At 46.5% G+C, this 17,333-nt stretch overlaps 5 non-coding genes and 24 pseudogenes across 5 annotated transcripts; all 29 read left to right on the top strand.

The window, feature by feature from the left end:
• The first annotated feature begins 41 nt into the window (after window positions 1-41).
• On the top strand, window positions 42-160 carry LOC148265634 (5S ribosomal RNA; annotated as a pseudogene).
• Window positions 161-725: 565 nt separating this feature from the next.
• Window positions 726-844, top strand: LOC148265633 (5S ribosomal RNA; annotated as a pseudogene).
• Window positions 845-1,050: 206 nt separating this feature from the next.
• On the top strand, window positions 1,051-1,169 carry LOC148265632 (5S ribosomal RNA). The gene has a single exon (XR_015820176.1). It is a non-coding gene; the product is annotated as a 5S ribosomal RNA (ribosomal RNA).
• Window positions 1,170-2,083: 914 nt separating this feature from the next.
• Window positions 2,084-2,202, top strand: LOC148265631 (5S ribosomal RNA; annotated as a pseudogene).
• Window positions 2,203-2,407: 205 nt separating this feature from the next.
• On the top strand, window positions 2,408-2,526 carry LOC148265630 (5S ribosomal RNA). The gene has a single exon (XR_015820189.1). It is a non-coding gene; the product is annotated as a 5S ribosomal RNA (ribosomal RNA).
• A 561-nt stretch (window positions 2,527-3,087) lies between these two features.
• LOC148265629 (5S ribosomal RNA) lies at window positions 3,088-3,205 on the top strand (annotated as a pseudogene).
• Window positions 3,206-3,737: 532 nt separating this feature from the next.
• LOC148265628 (5S ribosomal RNA) lies at window positions 3,738-3,856 on the top strand (annotated as a pseudogene).
• Window positions 3,857-4,095: 239 nt separating this feature from the next.
• On the top strand, window positions 4,096-4,214 carry LOC148265627 (5S ribosomal RNA). Its single transcript, XR_015819846.1, has one exon. It is a non-coding gene; the product is annotated as a 5S ribosomal RNA (ribosomal RNA).
• Window positions 4,215-4,775: 561 nt separating this feature from the next.
• Window positions 4,776-4,894, top strand: LOC148265626 (5S ribosomal RNA; annotated as a pseudogene).
• Window positions 4,895-5,452: 558 nt separating this feature from the next.
• On the top strand, window positions 5,453-5,571 carry LOC148265625 (5S ribosomal RNA; annotated as a pseudogene).
• A 205-nt stretch (window positions 5,572-5,776) lies between these two features.
• Window positions 5,777-5,895, top strand: LOC148265624 (5S ribosomal RNA; annotated as a pseudogene).
• A 560-nt stretch (window positions 5,896-6,455) lies between these two features.
• Window positions 6,456-6,574, top strand: LOC148265623 (5S ribosomal RNA; annotated as a pseudogene).
• Window positions 6,575-6,779: 205 nt separating this feature from the next.
• Window positions 6,780-6,898, top strand: LOC148265622 (5S ribosomal RNA; annotated as a pseudogene).
• A 207-nt stretch (window positions 6,899-7,105) lies between these two features.
• On the top strand, window positions 7,106-7,224 carry LOC148265621 (5S ribosomal RNA; annotated as a pseudogene).
• A 562-nt stretch (window positions 7,225-7,786) lies between these two features.
• On the top strand, window positions 7,787-7,905 carry LOC148265620 (5S ribosomal RNA; annotated as a pseudogene).
• Window positions 7,906-8,464: 559 nt separating this feature from the next.
• On the top strand, window positions 8,465-8,583 carry LOC148265619 (5S ribosomal RNA; annotated as a pseudogene).
• Window positions 8,584-9,145: 562 nt separating this feature from the next.
• LOC148265618 (5S ribosomal RNA) lies at window positions 9,146-9,264 on the top strand (annotated as a pseudogene).
• A 205-nt stretch (window positions 9,265-9,469) lies between these two features.
• On the top strand, window positions 9,470-9,588 carry LOC148265617 (5S ribosomal RNA; annotated as a pseudogene).
• Window positions 9,589-10,150: 562 nt separating this feature from the next.
• LOC148265616 (5S ribosomal RNA) lies at window positions 10,151-10,269 on the top strand (annotated as a pseudogene).
• A 1,515-nt stretch (window positions 10,270-11,784) lies between these two features.
• LOC148265615 (5S ribosomal RNA) lies at window positions 11,785-11,903 on the top strand (annotated as a pseudogene).
• Window positions 11,904-12,112: 209 nt separating this feature from the next.
• LOC148265614 (5S ribosomal RNA) lies at window positions 12,113-12,231 on the top strand. Its single transcript, XR_015819885.1, has one exon. It is a non-coding gene; the product is annotated as a 5S ribosomal RNA (ribosomal RNA).
• Window positions 12,232-12,792: 561 nt separating this feature from the next.
• LOC148265613 (5S ribosomal RNA) lies at window positions 12,793-12,911 on the top strand (annotated as a pseudogene).
• A 559-nt stretch (window positions 12,912-13,470) lies between these two features.
• Window positions 13,471-13,589, top strand: LOC148265612 (5S ribosomal RNA; annotated as a pseudogene).
• A 559-nt stretch (window positions 13,590-14,148) lies between these two features.
• Window positions 14,149-14,267, top strand: LOC148265611 (5S ribosomal RNA; annotated as a pseudogene).
• A 205-nt stretch (window positions 14,268-14,472) lies between these two features.
• On the top strand, window positions 14,473-14,591 carry LOC148265610 (5S ribosomal RNA; annotated as a pseudogene).
• Window positions 14,592-15,476: 885 nt separating this feature from the next.
• LOC148265609 (5S ribosomal RNA) lies at window positions 15,477-15,595 on the top strand. The gene has a single exon (XR_015821127.1). It is a non-coding gene; the product is annotated as a 5S ribosomal RNA (ribosomal RNA).
• A 559-nt stretch (window positions 15,596-16,154) lies between these two features.
• On the top strand, window positions 16,155-16,272 carry LOC148265608 (5S ribosomal RNA; annotated as a pseudogene).
• Window positions 16,273-16,833: 561 nt separating this feature from the next.
• LOC148265607 (5S ribosomal RNA) lies at window positions 16,834-16,952 on the top strand (annotated as a pseudogene).
• Window positions 16,953-17,156: 204 nt separating this feature from the next.
• On the top strand, window positions 17,157-17,275 carry LOC148265606 (5S ribosomal RNA; annotated as a pseudogene).
• The last annotated feature ends 58 nt before the right edge of the window (window positions 17,276-17,333 follow it).

The following is a 17,333-nucleotide window of genomic DNA, read 5'->3' as shown; positions in this document are numbered from 1 at the left end:
AGGGAAGAAGGAGTGTATGTATTTTCAGCACGAAATTAAACAGGTGCGGTCACACCAGCACGAATGCACCGGATCCCATCAGAACTCCGCAGTTAAGTGTGCTTTGGCGAAAGTAGTACAATGATGGGTTACCTCTTGGGAAGTTCTCGTGTTGCACCCATTTTCTTTTATTCAGATGTGCCGTTCGACGTTATGCGTGACTTTAATTATGGTCCGCAGATTTATTCGCAAATGTGAGTGACAGTGTCGTGGCATTTTACTTGATATTTGAACGAGAACGAGAGGTGCAGTGCGCACGCACAAGGAAACAAATGACGGGAGGGGGAAGAAAGGAGAAGGAGTATGTTTTTGCAGCGCGAAATGAAACAGGTGCGATCATACCAGCACTAATGCAACGGATTCTATCAGAACTCTGTAGGTAAGGGTGCTTGGGCGAGAGTAGTACTAGCATGGGTTACCTCCTGCGAAGTCCTTATATTTCACCAATTTTCTTGCGAAGTCCTCGTGTTGAACCCATTTTCTTTTTTTCAGATGTGCCGTTCGACGTTACGCGCGACTTTAATTATGGTTTGCAGATTTATTCGCAAATGTGAGTCACGGCGCCGTGGCATTTTACTTGATATTTGAACGAGAACGACAAGTGCATTGCGCACGTACAAAAAAGCAAATGACGGGAGGGGGAAGAAAGGGGAATGAGTTTATGTATTTGCAGCGCAAAATTAAACAGTTGCGATCATACCAGCACTAATGCACCGGATCCCATCAGAACTCCGCAGTTAAGTGTGCTTGGGCGAGATTAGTACTCGGATGGGTGACCTCCTGTGAAGTCCTCTTGTCACACTAATTATTTTTTCAGACGGGTCGTTCGACGTTACGCGCGTTTGGAACTATGGTCCGCTGGTTTATACACAAATGTGAGTCAAGAAGCAGGTGCATTTTAATCGATATTAGAACGAGAATGAGAGGTGAAGTGTGAACGCAAAAGGAAACAAATGACGGGAGGGGGAAGAAAGGAGAAGGAGTGTATGTATTTGCAGCGCGAAATTAAAAAGGTGCGATCATACCAGCACTAAAGCTCCGGATCCCATCAGAGCTCCGTAGTTAAGTGTGCTTGGGCGAGAGTAGTACTCGGATGGGTGACTACTTGGGAAGCCCTCGTGTTGCACCTATTTTTTTTCGAATTGGCTGTTCGACGTTACGCGCGAATGGAATTATAAACCGCTGGTTCATTTGCAAAGGTGAGTCACGGTGCCGGGGCATATTACTTAATATTAGAACGAGAAAGAGAGATGCAGAGTGCACGCACAAGGAAACAAATGACGGGAGGGGGGATGGAAGGAGAAAGAGTGTATGTATTTGCAGTGCAGAATGATACATGAGGGATCATACCAGCACTAATGCAACGGATTCTATCAGAACTCCGCAGTTAAGGGTGCTTGGGCGAGAAAAGTACTCGGATGGGTGACCTCCTGCGAAGTCCTTATATTTCACCCATTTTCTTGGGAGGTCCTCGTGTTGCACCCATCTTTTTGCAGATGATTCTTTCGACGTTACGCGCGACTTGATTTATGGTCCGCAGGTTTATTCGCAAATGTGAGTCACGGCGCCGTGACATTTTACTTGATATTAGAACGAGTACGAGAGGTGCAGTGCGCAGGCACAAGGAAACAAATGACGGGAGGGGGAAGAAAGGAGAAGGAGTGTATGTATTTACAGCCGAAAATGAAACAGGTGCGATCATACCAGCACTAATGCAACGGATTCTATCAGAACTCCGTAGGAAAAAGTGCTTGGGCGAGAGTAGTACTAGCTTGGGGTACCTCCTGCGAGGTCTTTATATTTCACCCATTTTCTTGTGAAGTCCTCGTGTTGCACCCATTTTTTTGTAGATGATTCTTTCGACGTTACGCGCGACTTGTATTATGGTCCTCAACTTTATTCGCAAATGTGAGTCACGGCGCTGTAGAATTTTACTTGATATTAGAACGAGAACAGGAGGTGCAGTGCGCACGCACAAGGAAACAAATGACGGGTGGGGGAAGAAAGGGGAATGAGTTTATGTATTTGCAGCGCAAAATTAAACAGGTGCGATCATACCACCACTAATGCACTGGATCCCATCAGAACTCCACAGTGAAGTGTGCTTGGGTGAGATTAGTTCTCGGATGGGTGACCTCCTGGGAAGTCCTCGTGTCGCACCAATTTTTTTTCAGACGGGTCGTTCGACGTCACGCTCGTCTGGAATTAGGGTCCGCTGGTTTATACGCAAATGTGAGTCAAGAAGCAGGGGCATTTTAATCGATATATGAACGAGAATGAGAGGTGAAGTGTGAACGCACAAGGAAACAAATGACGGGAGGTGGAAGAAAGGAGAAGGAGTGTATGTATTTGCAGCGCGAAATTAAACAGGTGCGATCATACCAGCACTAAAGCTCCGGATCCCATCAGAACTCCGCAGTTAAGTGTGTTTGGGCGAGGGTAGTACTCGGATGGGTGACCACTTGGGAAGCCCTCGTGTTGCACCTATTTTTTTCCGGATGGGTTGTTCGACATTACGCGCGAATGGAATTTTAAACTGCTGGTTCATTTGCAAAGGTTAGTCACGGTGCCGGGGCATATTACTTGATATTAGAACGAGAAAGAGATATGCAGAGTGCACGCACAAGGAAACAAATGACGGGAGGGGGGATGAAAGGAGAAAGAGTGTATGTATTTGCAGTGCAGAATGAAACATGAGGGATCATACCAGCACTAATGCAACCGATTCTATCAGAACTCCGCATTTAAGGGTGCTTGGGCGAGAAAAGTACTCGGATGGGTGACCTCCTGCGAAGTCCTTATATTTCACCCATTTTCTTGGGAGGTCCTCATGTTGCACCCATCTTTTTGCATATGATTCTTTCGACGTTACGCGCGACTTGATTTATGGTCCGCAGGTTTATTCGCAAATGTGAGTCACGGCGTTGTGGCATTTTACTTGATATTAGAACGAGTACGGGAGGTGCAGTGCGCACGCACAAGGAAACAAATGATGGGATGAGGAAGAAAAGAGAATGAGTGTATATATTTGAAGCGCAAAATTAAACAAGTGGCATCATACCAACACTACTGCACTGGATCCCATTAGAACTCTGCAGTTAAGTGTGTTTGGGCGAGAATAGTACTCGGATGGGTGACCTCTTGGGAAGTCCTCGTATTGCAACAATTTTTTTTCAGATGGGTCGTTCGACGTTACGCGCGACTGGAACTTTGGTCCGCTGGTTTATACGCAAATGTGAGTCAAGAATCAGGGGCATTTTAATCGATATTAGAATGAGAATGAGAGGTGCAGTGTGAAAGCACAAGGAAACAAATGATGGGAGGGGGGGAGGGAAGAAGGAGTGTATGTATTTTCAGCACGAAATTAAACAGGTGCGGTCACACCAGCACAAATCCACCGCATCCCTTCGGAACCCCGCAGTTAAGTGTGCTTTGGTGAAAGTAGTACAATGATGGGTTAACTCCTGGGAAGTTCTCGTGTTGCACCCATTTTCTTTTTTTTAGATGTGCAGTTCGACGTTACGCGCAACTTTAATTATGGTCCGCAGATTTATTCGCAAATGTGAGTCACGGCACCGTGGCATTTTACTTGATATTTGAACGAGAACGAGAGGTACAGTGCGCACGCACAAGGAAACAAATGACGGAAGGGGGAAGAAAGGAGAAGGAGTTTATGTATTTGCAGCGTTGAATTAAACGGGTGCGATCATACCAGCACTAATGCACCGGATCCCATCAGAACTCCGCAGTTAAGTGTGCTTTGGCGAGAGTAGTACTCGGATGGGTGACCTCCTGGGAAGTCCTTATATTTCACCCATTTTCTTGTGAAGTTCTCGTGTTGCACCCATCTACTTTTTTTCAGATATGCCGTTCGACGTTACGCGCGACTTTAATTATATTCCGCAGATTTATTCGCAAATGAGAGTCACGGTACCGTGGCATTTTACTTGATATTTGAACGAGAACGAGAGGAGCAGTGCGCACGCACAAGGAAACAAATGACGGGAGGGGGAAGAAAGGAGAAGGAGTTTATGTATTTGTAGCGTTAAATTAAACGGGTGCGATCATACCAGCACTAATGCACCGGATCCCATCAGAACTCCGCAGTTAAGTTTGCTTGGGCGAGAGTAGTACTCGGATGGGTGACCTCTTGGGAAGTCCTCGTGTCGCACCAATTTTTTTTCAGACGGATCGTTCGACGTTACGCGCGACTGGAACTAGGGTCCGCTGGTTTATACGCAAATGTGAGTCAAGAAACAGGGGCATTTTAATCGATATTAGAATGAGAATGAGAGATGCAAAGTGCACGCACAAGGAAACAAATGACGGGAGGGGGGATGGAGGGAGAAAAAGTGTATGTATTTGCAGCGCATAATGAAACATGAGCAATCATACCAGCACCAATGCAACGGATTCTATCAGAACTCCGCAAGTTAAGGGTGCTTGGGCGAGAGTAGCACTAGGATGGGTGACCTCCTGCGAAGTCCTTATATTTCACCCATTTTCTTAGGAAGTCCTCGTGTTGCACCCATTTTTTTGCAGATGATTCTTTCGACGATACGCGCGACTTGAATTATGGTCCTCAGGTTTATTCACAAATGTGAGTCACGACACCGTAGCATTTTACTTGATATTAGAACAAGCACGGGAGGTGCAGTGCACACGCACAAGGAAACAAATGACGGGAGGGGGAAGAAAGGAGAAGGAGTTTATGTATCTGCAGCGCTGAATTAAACGGGTGCGATCATACCAGCACTAATGCACCGGATCCCATCACAACTCCGCAGTTAAGTGTGCTTGGGCGAGAGTAGTACTCGAATGGGTGACCTCCTGAGAAGTCCTCGTGTCGCACCAATTTTTTTTCAGACGGGTCGTTCGACGTTACGCTCATTTGGAATTACGGTCCGCTGGTTTATACGCAAATGTGAGTCAAGAAGAAGGGGCATTTTAATCGTTATTAAAACGAAAATGAGAGGTGAAGTGTGAACGCACAAGGAAACAAATGACGGGAGGGGGAAGAAAGGAGAAGGAGTGTATGTTTTTGCAGCGCAAAACGAAACAGGTGCGATCATACCAGCACTAATGCAACGGATTCTATCAGAACTCCGTAGGTAAGGGTGCTTGGGCGAGAGTAGTACTAGCATGGGTTACCTCCTGCGAAGTCCTTATATTTCACCCATTTTCTTGTGAAGTCCTCGTGTTGCACCCATTTTTTTGCAGATGATTCTTTCGACGTTACGCGCGACTTGAATTATGGTCCTCAGGTTTATTCGCAAATGTGAGTCACGGTGGTGTAGCATTTTACTTGATATTAGAACGAGAACAGGAGGTGCAGTGCGCACGCACAAGGAAACAAATGACGGGAGGGGGAAGAAAGGGGAATGAATTATGTATTTGCAGCGCAAAATTAAACAGGTGCGATCATGCCAGCATTAATGCATCGGATCCCATCAGAACTCCGCAGTAAAGTGTGCTTGGGCGAGATTAGTACTCGGATGGGTCACCTCCTGGGAAGTCCTCGTATCGCACCAATTTTTTTTCAGACGGGTCGTTCGACGTTACGCGCGTCTGGAACTAGGGTCTGCTGGTTTATACGCAAATGTGAGTCAAGAAGCAGGGGCATTTTAATCGATATTAGAACGAGAATGAGAGGTGAAGTGTGAACGCACAAGGAAACAAATGACGGGAGGGGGAAGAAAGGAGAAGGAGTGTATGTATTTGCAGCGCGAAATTAAACAGGTGCGATCATACCAGCACTAAAGCTCCGCATCCCATCAGAGCTCCGCAGTTAAGTGTGCTTGGGCGAGAGTAGTCCTCGGATGGGTGACCACTTGGGAAGCCCTCGTGTTGTACCTATTTTTTTTCGGATGGGTTGTTCGACGTTATGCGCGAATGGAATTATAAACCGTTGGTTCATTTGCAAAGGTGAGTCACGGTGCCGGGGCATATTACTTGATATTAGAACGAGAAACAGAGATTCAGAGTGCACGCACAAGGAAACAAATGACGGGAGGGGGGATAGAAGGAGAAGGAGTGTATGTATTTGCAGTGCAGAATGAAACATGAGGGATCATACCAGCACTAATGCAACGGATTCTATCAGAACTCCGCAGTTAAGGGTGCTTGGGCGAGAAAAGTACTCGGATGGGTGACCTCCTGCGAAGTCCTTATATTTCACCCATTTTCTTGGGAGGTCCTCGTGTTGCACCCATCTTTTTGCAGATGATTCTTTCGACGTTACGCGCGACTTGATTTATGGTCTGCAGATTTATTCGCAAATGTGAGTCACGGCGCCGTGGCATTTTACTTTATATTAGAACGAGTACGGGAGGTGCAGTGCGCACGCACAAGGAAACAAATGACGGGAGGGGGAAGAAAGGAGAAGGAGTTTATGTATTTGCAGCGCGGAATTAAATGGGTGCGATCATACCAGCACTAATGCACCGGATCCCGTCAGAACTCCGCAGTTAAGTGTGCTTTGGCGAGAGTAGTACTCATATGGGTGACCTCTTGGGAAGTCTTCGTGTCGCACTAATATTTTTTTCAGACGGGTCGTTCGACGTTACGCGCGACTGGAACTAGGGTCCACTGGTTTATACGCAAATGTGAGTCAAGAATCAGGGGCATTTTAATCGATATTAGAACGAGAAGGAGAGGTGCAGTGTGAACGCACAAGGAAACAAATGATGGGAGGGGGTGAGGGAAGAAGGAGTGTATGTATTTTCAGCACGAAATTAAACAGGTGCGGTCACACCAGCACAAATGCACCGGATCCCATCAGAACTCCGCAGTTAACTGTGCTTTGGCCAAAGTAGTACAATGATGGGTTACCTCCTGAGAAATTCTCGTGTTGCACCCATTTTTTTTTTCAGATGTGCCGTTCGACGTTATGCGCGACTTTAATTATGGTCCGCAGATTTATTCGCAAAGGTGAGTCACGGCACCGTGGTATTTTACTTGATATTTGAACGAGAACGAGAGGTGTAGTGCGCACGCACAAGGAAACAAATGACGGGAGGGGGAAGAAAGGAGAAGGAGTTTATGTATTTGCAGCGCGAAATTAAACAGGTGCGATCATACCAGCACTAATGCACCGGATCCCATCAGAACTCCGCAGTTAAGTGTGCTTTGGCGAGAGTAGTACTCGTATGGGTGACCTCTTGGGAAGTCCTCGTGTCGCACTAATTTTTTTTTCAGACAGGTCGTTCGACGTTACGCGCGACTGGAACTAGGGTCCACTGGTTTATACGCAAATGTGAGTCAAGAAGCAGGGGCATTTTAATCGGTATTAGAACGAGAAGGAGAGATGCAGAGTGCACGCACAAGGAAACAAATGACGGGAGGGGGGGATGGAGGGATAAAAAGTGTATGTATTTGCAGCGTAGAATGAAACATTAGCAATCATACCAGCACCAATGCAACGGATTCTATCAGAACTCCGCAAGTTAAGGGTGCTTGGGCGAGAGTACCACTAGGGTGGGTGACCTCCTGCGAAGCCTTATATTTCACATATTTTCTTAAGAAGTCCTCGTGTTCCGCCCATTTTTTTGCAGATGATTCTTTCGACGATACGCACGACTTGAATTATGGTCCTCAGGTTTATTCGCAAATGTGAGTCACGGCATCGTAGTATTTTAATTGATATTAGAACGAGCACGGTAGGTACAGTGCGCACGCACAAGGAAACAAATGACGGGAGGGGGAAGAAAGGAGAAGGAGTTTATGTATTTGCAGCACGGAATTAAATGGGTGCAATCATACCAGCACTAATGCACCGGATCCCGTCAGAACTCCGCAGTTAAGTGTGCTTGGGCGAGAGTAGTACTCAGATAGGTGACCTCCTGGGAAGTCCTCGTGTCGCACCAATTTTTTTTCAGACGGGTCGTTCGACGTTACGCGCGACTGGAACTCGAGTCCGCTGGTTTATCCGCAAATGTGAGTCAAGAAGCAGGGGCATTTTAATCGATATTAGAGCGAGAAGGAGAGGTGCAGTGTGAACGCACAAGGAAACAATTGATGGGAGGGGAAGGGAAGGAGAAGGAGTGTATGTATTTTCAGCACGAAATGAAACAGGTGCGATCATACCAGCACTAATGCAACGGATTCTATCAAAACTCCGTAGGTAAGGGTGCTTGGGCGAGAGTAGTACTACCATGGGTTACCTCCTGCGAAGACCTTATATTTCACCCATTTTCTTGTGAAGTCCTCGTGTTGTACCCGTTTTTTTGCAGATGATTCTTTCGACGTTACGCGCGACTTGAATTATGGTCCTATGGTTTTTTCGCAGATGTGAGTCACGACGCTGTTGTATTTTACTTGATATTAGAACGAGAACGGGAGGTGCAGTGCGCACGCACAAGGACACAAATGATGGGAGGGAGAAGAAACGGGAATGAGTTTATGTATTTGTAGCGCAAAATTAAACAGGTGCGATCATACCAGCCCTAATGCACTGGATCCCATAAGAACTCCGAAGTGAAGTGTGATTGGGCGAGATTAGTACTCGGATGGGTGACCTCCTGGGAACTCCTCGTGTCGCACAAATTTTTTTTTTCAGACGGGTCGTTCGATGTTACGCTCGACTGGAATTAGGGTCCACTAGTTTATACGCATATGTGAGCCAAGAAGCAGGGGCATTTTTATCGATATTAGAACGAGAAGGAGAGATGCAGAATGCACGTACAAGGAAACAAATGACGGGAGGGGGGATGGAGGGAGAAAAAGTGCATGTATTTGTAGTGCAGAATGAAACATGAGCAATCATACCAGTACCAATGCAACAGATTCTATCAGAACTACGCAGTTAAGGGTGCTTGGGCGAGAAAAGTACTCGGATGGGTGACCTCCTGCGAAGTCCTTATATTTCACCCATTTTCTTAGGAAGTTCTCGTGTTGCACCCACTTTTTTGCAGATGATTCTTTCGACGATACGCGTGACTTGAATTATGGTCCTCAGGTTTATTCGCAAATGTGAGTCTCAGCACCGTAGTATTTTACTTTATATTAGAACGAGCACGGGAGGTGCAGTGCGCACGCACAAGGAAACAAATGACGGGAGGGGGAAGAAAGGGGAAGGAGTTTATGTATTTACAGCGCGGAATTAGACGGGTGCGATCATACCAGCACTAATGCACTAGATCCCATCAGAACTCTGTAGTTAAGTGTGCTTGGGCGAGAGTAGTACTCGGATGGGTGACCTCCTTGGAAGTCCTCGTGTCGCAACAATTTTTTTTCAGACAGGTCGTTGGACGTTACGCGCGACTGGAACTAAGGTCCACTGGTTTATACGCAAATGTGAGTCAAGAATCAGGGGCATTTTAATCGATATTAGAACGAGAAGGAGAGGTGCAGTGTGAACGCACAAGGAAACAAATGATGGGAGGGGGGGGAGGGAAGAAGGAGTGTATGTATTTTCAGCACGAAATTAAGCAGGTGCGGTCACACCAGCACAAATGTACCGGATCCCATCAGAACTCCGCAGTTAACTATGCTTTGGCGAAAGTAGTACAATGATGGGTTACCTCCTGGGAAGTTCCCGTGCTGCATCCTTTTTCTTTTTTTCAGATGTGCCGCTCGACGTTGCGCGCGACTTTAATTATGGTCTGCAGATTTATTCGCAAATGTGAGCCACGGCGCCGTGGCATTTTACTTGATATTTGAACGAGAACGAGAGGGGCAGTGCGCACGCACAAGGAAACAAATGACGGGAGGGGGAAGAAAGGAGAAGGAGTGTATGTATTTGCAGTGCGAAATGAAACAGGTGCGATCATACCAGCACTAATGCAACGGATTCTATCAGAACTCCATAGGTAAGGGTGCTTGGGCGAGAGTAGTACTAGCATTGGTTACCTCCTGCGAAGTCCTTATATTTCACCATTTTCTTGTGAAGTCCTCGTGTTGCACCCATTTTTTTGCAAATGATTCTTTCGACGTTACGCGCGACTTGAATTATGGTCCTCAAGTTTATTCGCAAATGTGAGTCACGGCGCTGTAGCATTTTACTTGATATTAGAACAAGAACGGGAGGTGCAGTGCGCACGCACAAGGAAACAAATGACGCGAGGGGGAAGAAAGGGGAATGAGTTTATGTATTTGCAGCGCAAAATTAAAGAGGTGCTATCATACCAGCACTAATGCACCGGATCCCATCAGAACTCCACAGTGAAGTGTGCTTGGGCGAGATTAGTACTCGGATGGGTGACCTCCTGGGAAGTCCTCGTGTCGCACCAATTTTTTTTCAGACGGGTCGTTCGACGTTACTCACGTCTGGAACTAGGGTCTGCTGGTTCATACGCAAATGTGGGTCAAGAATCAGGGAAATTTTAATCGATATTAGAACGAGAAGGACAGGTGCAGTGTGAACGCACAAGGAAACAAATGATGGGAGGGGGGGGAGGGAAGAAGGAGTGTATGTATTTTCAGCATGAAATTAAACAGGTGCGGTCATACCAGCACTAATGCATCGGATTCTATCAGAACTCCGTAGGTAAGGGTGCTTGGGCGAGAGTAGTACTAGCATGGGTTACCTCCTGCGAAGTCCTTATATTTCACCCATTTTCTTGTGAAGTCCTCGTGTTGCACCTATTTTTTTGCAGATGATTCTTTCGATGTTACGCGCGACATGAATTATGGTCCTCAGTTTTATTCGCAAATGTGAGTCACGGCGCTGTAGCATTTTATTTGATATTAGAATGAAAACGGGAGGTGTAGTGCGCACGCACAAGAAAATAAATGACGAGAGGGGGAAGAAAGGGGAATGAGTTTATGTATTTGCAGTGCAAAATTAAAGAGGTGCGATCATACCAGCACTAATGCACCGGATCCCATCAGAACTCCGCAGTGAAGTGTGCTTGGGCGAGATTAGTATTCGGATGGGTTGTTCGACGTTACACGGGAATGGAATTATAAACCACTGGTTTATTTGCAAAGGTGAGTCACGGTGCCGGGGCATATTACTTGATATTATAACGAGAAAGAGAGATGCAGAGTGCACGCACAAGGAAACAAATGACGGGAGGGGGGATGGGAGGAGAAAGAGTGTATGTATTTGCAGTGCAGAATGAAACAGGTGCGATCATACCAGCACTAATGCAACGGATTCTGTCAGAACTCCGCAGTTAAGGGTGCTTGGGCGAAAAAAGTACTCGGATGGGTGACCTCCTGCGAAGTCCTTATATTTCACCCATTTTCTTGGGAGGCCCTCGTGTTGCACCCATCTTTTTGCAGATGATTCTTACGACGTTACGCGCGACTTGATTTATGGTCTGTAGGTTTTTTTTGCAAATGTGAGACACGGTACCGTGGCATTTTACTTGATATTAGAACGAGTACTGGAGGTGCAGTGCGCACGTACAAGGAAACAAATGACGGGAGGAGGAAGAAAAGAGAAGGAGCGTATGTATTAGAAGCGCAAAATTATACAAGTGGCATCATACCAGCACTAATGCACTGGATCCCATCATAACTCTGCAGTTAAGTGTGCTTGGGCGAGAGTAGAACTCGGATGGGTGACCTCTTGGGAAGTCCTCGTATCGCAAAAAATTTTTTTTCAGATGAGTCGTTCGACGTTACGCGCGACTAGAACTATGGTCCGCTGGTTTATACGTAAATGTGAGTCAAGAATCAGGGGCATTTTAATCGATATTAGAACGAGAAAGAGAGGTGCAGTGTGAACGCACAAGGAAACTAATGATGGGAGGGGGGGAGGGAAAAAGGAGTGTATGTATTTTTAGCACGAAATTAAACAGGTGCGGTCACACCAGCACAAATGCACCAGATCCCATCAGAACTCCTCAGTTAAGTGTGCTTTGGCGAAAGTAGTACAATGATGGGTTACCTCCTGGGAAGTTCTCGTGTTGCACCCATTTTCTTTTTTTCAGATGTGCCGTTCGACCTTACGCGCGACTTTAATTATGGTCCGCAGATTTATTCGCAAATGTGAGTCACGGCACCGTGGCATTTTACTTGATATTTGAGCGAGAACGAGAGGTGCAGTGCGCACGCACAAGGAAACAAATGACGGGAGGGGGAAGAAAGGAGAAGGAGTTTATGTATTTGCAGCGCGAAATTAAACAGGTGCGATCATACCAGCACTAGTGCACCGGATCCCATCAGAACTCCGCAGTTAAGTGTGCTTGGGCGAGAGTAGTACTCGAATGGGTTACCTCTTGGGAAGTTCTCGTGTCGCACTAATTTTTTTTTCAGGCGGGTCGTTCGACGTTACGCGCGACTGGAACAAGGGTCCACTGGTTTATACGAAAATGTGAGTCAAGAAGCAGGGGCATTTTAATCGATATTAGAACGAGAAAGAGAGATGCAGAGTGCACGCACAAGGAAACAAATGACGGGAGGGGGGATGGAGGGAGAAAAAGTAAATGTATTTTCAGCGCAGAATGAAACATGAGCAATCATACCAGCACCAATGCAACGGATTCTATCAGAACTCCGCAAGTTAAAGGTGCTTGGGCGAGAGTAGCACTAGGATGGGTGACTTCCTGCGAAGTCCTTATATTTCACCCATTTTCTTAGGAAGTCCTCGTGTTGCACCCATTTTTTTGCAGATGATTCTTTCGACGATACGCGCGACTTGAATTATGGTCCTCAGGTTTATTCGCAAATGTGAGTCATGGCACCGTAGCATTTTACTTGATATTAGAACAAGCACGGGAGGTGCAGTGCGCACGCACAAGGAAACAAATGACGGGAGGGGAAGAAAGGAGAAGCAGTTTATGTATTTGCAGCGTGGAATTAGACCGGTGTGATCATACCAGCATTAATGCACCGGATCCCATCAGAACTCCGCAGTTAAGTGCGCTTGGGCAAGAGTAGTAGTCGGATGGGTGACCTCCTGGGAAGTCCTCCTGTCGCACCAATTTTTTTTCAGACGGGTCGTTCGACGTTACGCGCGACTGGAACAAGTGTCCGCTGGTTTATACGCAAATGTGAGTCAAGAAACAGGGGCATTTTAATCGATATTAGAACGAGAAGGAGAGGTGCAGTGTGAACGCACAAGGAAACAATTGATGGGAGGGGGAGGGAAGGAGAAGGAGTGTATGTATTTTCAGCACGAAATGAAACAGGTGCGATCATACCAGCACTAATGCAACGGATTCTATCAGAACTCCGTAGGTAAGGGTGCTTGGGCGAGAGTAGTACTAGCATGGGTTACCTCCTGCGAAGTCCTTATATTTCACCCATTTTCTTGTGAAGTCCTCGTGTTGCACCCATTTTTTTGCAGATGATTCTTTCGACGTCACGCGCGACTTGAATTATGGTCCTCAGGTTTATTCGCAAATGTGAGTTACGGCGCTGTAGCATTTTACTTGATATTAGAACGAGAACGGGAGATGCAGTGTGCACGCACAAGGAAACAAATGACGGGAGGAGGAAGAAAGGAGAATGAGTTTATTAATTTGTAGCGCAAAATTAAATAGGTGCGATCGTACCACCACTAATGCACCGGATCCCATCAGAACTCCGCAGTGAAGTGTGCTTGGGCGAGATTAGTACTCGGATTGGTGACCTATTGGGAAGTCCTCGTGTCGCACCAATTTTTTTTCAGACGAGTCGTTCGACGGTACGCGCGACTGGAACAAGTGTCCGCTGGTTTATACGCAAATGTGAGTCAAGAAGCAGGGGCATTTTAATCGATATTAGAACGAGAAGGACAGGTGCAGTGTGAACGCACAAGGAAACAATTGATGGGAGGGGGAGGGAAGGAGAAGGAGTGTATGTATTTTCAGCACGAAATGAAACAGGTGCGATCATACCAGCACTAATGCAACGGATTCTATCAGAACTCCGTAGGTAAGGGTGCTTGGGCGAGAGTAGTACTAGCATGGGTTACCTCCTGCGAAGTCCTTATATTTCACCCATTTTCTTGTGAAGTCCTCGTGTTGCACCCATTTTTTTGCAGATGATTCTTTCGATGTTACGCGCGACTTGAATTATGGTCCTCAAGTTTATTCGCAAATGTGAGTTACGGCGCTGTAGCATTTTACTTGATATTAGAACGAGAACGGGAGGTGTAGTGCGCACGCACAAGGAAACAAATGACGGGAGGGGGAAGAAAGGGGAATGAGTTTATGTATTTGCAGCGCGAAATTAAACAGGTGCGATCATACCAGCACTAATGCACCGGATCCCATCAGAACTCCGCAGTGAAGTGTGCTTGGGCGAGATTAGAACTCGGATGGGTGACCTCCTGGGAAGTCCTCATGTCGCACCAATTTTTTTTCAGACAGGTCGTTCGACGTTACGCGCGTCTGGAACTAGGGTCCGCTGGTTTATACGCAAATATGAGTCAAGAAGCAGGGGCTTTTTAATCGATATTAGAACGAGAATGAGAGGTGAAGTGTGAACGCACAAGGAAACAAATGACGGGAGGGGGAAGAAAGGAGAAGGAGTGTATGTATTTGTAGCGCGAAAGTAAACTGGTGCGATCATACCAGCACTAAAGCTCTCGATCCCATCAGAACTCCGCAGTTAAGTGTGCTTGGGCGAGTGTAGTACTCGGAAGGGTGACCTCCTGGGAAGTCCTCGTGTCGCACTAATTTTTTTCACAGACGGGTCGTACGACGTTACGCGCGAATAGAATTATAAACCGCTGGTTCATTTCCAAAGATGCGTCACGGTGCCGGGGCATATACTTGATATTAGAACGAGAAAGAGAGATGCAAAGTGCACGCACAAGGAAAGAAATGACGGGAGGGGGGATGGGAGGAGAAAGAGTGTATGTATTTGCAGTGCAGAATGAAACATGAGGGATCACACCAGCACTAATGCAACAGATTCTATCAGACCTCCGTAGTTAAGGGTGCTTGGGCGAGAAAAGTACTCGGATGGGTGACCTTCTGCGAAGTCCTTATATTTCACCCATTTCTTAGGAGGTCCTCGTGTTGCACCCATCTTTTTGCATATGATTCTTTCGATGTTACGCGCGACTTGATTTATGGTCCGCAGGTTTATTCGCAAATGTGAGTCACGGCGCCGTGGCATTTTACTTGATATTAGAACGAGTACGGGAGGTGCAGTGCGCACGCACAAGGAAACAAATGACGGGAGGAGGAAGGAAAGAGAAGGAGTGTATGTATTTGAAGCGCAAAATTAAACAAGTGGCATCATACCAGCACTAATGTACTGGATCTCATCAGAACTCTGCAGTTAAGTGTGCTTTGGCGAAAGTAGTACAATGATGGGTTACCTCCTGGGAAGTTCTTGTGTTGCACACATTTTTTCTTTCAGATGTGCCGTTCGACGTTACGCGCGACTTTAATTATGGTCTGCAGATTTATTCGCAAATGTGAGTCACGGCGCCGTGGCATTTTACTTGATATTTGAACAAGAACGAGAGGTGCAGTGCGCACACACAAGGAAACAAATGACGGGAGGGGGAAGAAAGGAGAAGGAGTTTATGTATTTGCAGCGCAAAATTAAATAGGTGCGATCATACCAGTACTAATGCACCGGATCCCATCAGAACTCCGCAGTTAAGTGTGCATGGGCGAGAGTAGTACTCGGATGGGTGACCTCCTGGGAAGTCCACGTGTCGCACTAATTTTTTTTTCAGACGGGTCGTACGACGTTACGCGCGACTGGAACTAGGGTCCACTGGTTTATACGTAAATTTGAGCCAAGAAGCAGGGACATTTTAATCAATATTAGAAGGAGAAGGAGAGATGCAGAGTGCACGCACAAGGAAACAAATGACGGGAGGGGGGATAGAGGGAGAAAAAGTTTATGTATTTGCAGCGCAGAATGAAACATGAGCAATCATACCAGCACCAATGTAACAGATTCTATTAGAACTCCGCAAGTTAAGGGTGCTTGGGCGAGAGTAGCACTAGGATGGGTGACCTCCTGCGAAGTCCTTATATTTCACCCATTTTCTTAAGAAGTTCTCGTGTTGTACCCATTTTTTTGCAGATGATTCTTTCGACGATACGCGCGACTTGAATTATGGTCCTCAGGTTTATTCGCAAATGTGAGTCACGGCACCTTAGCATTTTGTTTGATATTAGAACGAGCACGGGAGGTGCAGTGCGCACGCACAAGGAAAGAAATGACGGGAGGGGGAAGAAAGGAGGAGTCTATGTATTTGCAGCGCGGAATTAAACAGGTGCGATCATACCAGCACTAATACACCGGATCCTATCAGAACTCCGCAGTTAAGTGTGCTTGGGCGAGAGTAGTACTCGGATGGTGACCTCCTAGGAAATCCTCGTGTCGCACTAATTTCTTTTCAGACAGGTCGTTCGACGTTACGCGCGACTAGAACTAGGGTCCGCTGGTTTATACGCAAATGTGAGTCAAGAAGCAGGGGCATTTTAATCGATATTAGAATGAGAAAGAGAGATGCATAGTGCACGCACAAGGAAACAAATGACGGGAGGGGGGATGGAGGGAGAAAAAGTTTATGTATTTGCAGTGCATAATGAAACATGAGCAATCATACCAGCACCAATGCAACGGATTCTTTCAGAACTCCGCAAGTTAAGGGTGCTTGGGCGAGAGTAGCACTAGGATGGGTGACCTCCTGCGAAGTCCTTATATTTCACCCATTTTCTTAGGAAGTCCTCGTGTTGCACCCATTTTTTTGCAGATGATTCTTTCGACGATACGTGCGACTTGAATTATGGTCCTCAGGTTTATTCGCAAATGTGAGTCACGGCACCGTAGTATTTTACTTGATATTAGAACGAGCACGGGCGGTGCAGTGCGCACGCACAAGGAAAGAAATGACGGGAGGGGGAAGAAAGGGGAATGAGTTTATGTATTTGCAGCGCAAAATTAAACAGGTGCGATCATACCAGCACTAATGCACCGGATCCTATCAAAACTCCGTAGTGAAGTGTGCTTGGGCGAGATTAGTACTCGGATGGGTGACCTCCTCGAAAGTCCTCGTGTCGCACCAATTTTTTTTCAGACGGGTCGTTCGACGTTACGCGAGTCTGGAACTAGGGTCCGCTGGTTTATACGCAAATGTGAGTCAAGAATCAGGGGCATTTTAATCGATATTAGAACGAGAAGGAGAGATAAAGTGTGAACGCACATGGAAACAAATGATAGAGGGGGAAGAAAGGAGAAGGAGTGTATGTATTTGCAGCGCGGAATTAAACAGGTGCGATAATACCAGCACTAAAGCCCCGGATCCCATCAGAACTCCGCAGTTAGGTGTGCTTGAGCGAGAGTAGTACTCGGATGGGTGACCACTTGGGAAGCCCTCGTGTTGCACCTATTTTTTCTCGGATGGGTTGTTCGACGTTATGCGCGAATAGAATTATAAACCGCTGGTT

The sequence above is a fragment of the Carica papaya genome, chromosome 5 (genome assembly GCF_054855325.1).
Source record: "Carica papaya isolate Zhongbai chromosome 5, ASM5485532v1, whole genome shotgun sequence".
Classification (NCBI taxonomy): domain Eukaryota; kingdom Viridiplantae; phylum Streptophyta; class Magnoliopsida; order Brassicales; family Caricaceae; genus Carica; species Carica papaya.
Note: the sequence above shows the minus strand (reverse complement) of the source record. Positions and strands in the feature narration are given on the sequence as shown.